The sequence below is a fragment of the Penaeus monodon genome, chromosome 32, assembly GCF_015228065.2.
Source record: "Penaeus monodon isolate SGIC_2016 chromosome 32, NSTDA_Pmon_1, whole genome shotgun sequence".
Lineage (NCBI taxonomy): Eukaryota > Metazoa > Arthropoda > Malacostraca > Decapoda > Penaeidae > Penaeus > Penaeus monodon.
This window is the reverse complement of record NC_051417.1, coordinates 15,641,716-15,642,157: the sequence shown is the minus strand read 5'-3', so window position 1 is coordinate 15,642,157 and position 442 is coordinate 15,641,716. Positions and strand designations below refer to the sequence as shown.

At 35.7% G+C, this 442-nt stretch overlaps 1 pseudogene; it reads left to right on the top strand.

The window, feature by feature from the left end:
- Window positions 1-436, top strand: part of LOC119593561 — a 21,403-nt pseudogene extending 20,967 nt beyond the window's left edge.
- Window positions 437-442: the final 6 nt, after the last annotated feature.

Genomic DNA, 442 nt, shown 5'->3' with positions numbered 1-442 from the left:
TGCATTTCTTTTATACTGCAATATGCATGTGCTATAATGTGCTTGAAGTGATCAATTAGGTCATTTACATCCCTTGGTACATTTACCAAGCCCAAGGATTCCTATAAAATATTCTTACCAATAATTTTCCTGTTAAAAACAAATGGCTCATCCTTCTCTCCTCTCTCTACAGGAACTCTACATCAAGTGTGGGCCAATAGTAATTCGTCCCTTTGACCAGCTATTTATACAAGTTACTGTTGATTCCTCTGACGTCCAGCATCAACGTGTGGTGTGCAAGCTAATACATCCTGTGATTCCTGGATTCTCTGTCTCGTCCGCAAAGAAGGATGATGATGTTCCGAAAGTCAATCTGATTAAGAAAAGGAAAACATAGACTACACTTTATTGAAATATTGTAGATCAAGGAAGCTTACATTTTAAATTTTTTATTTATTTATAT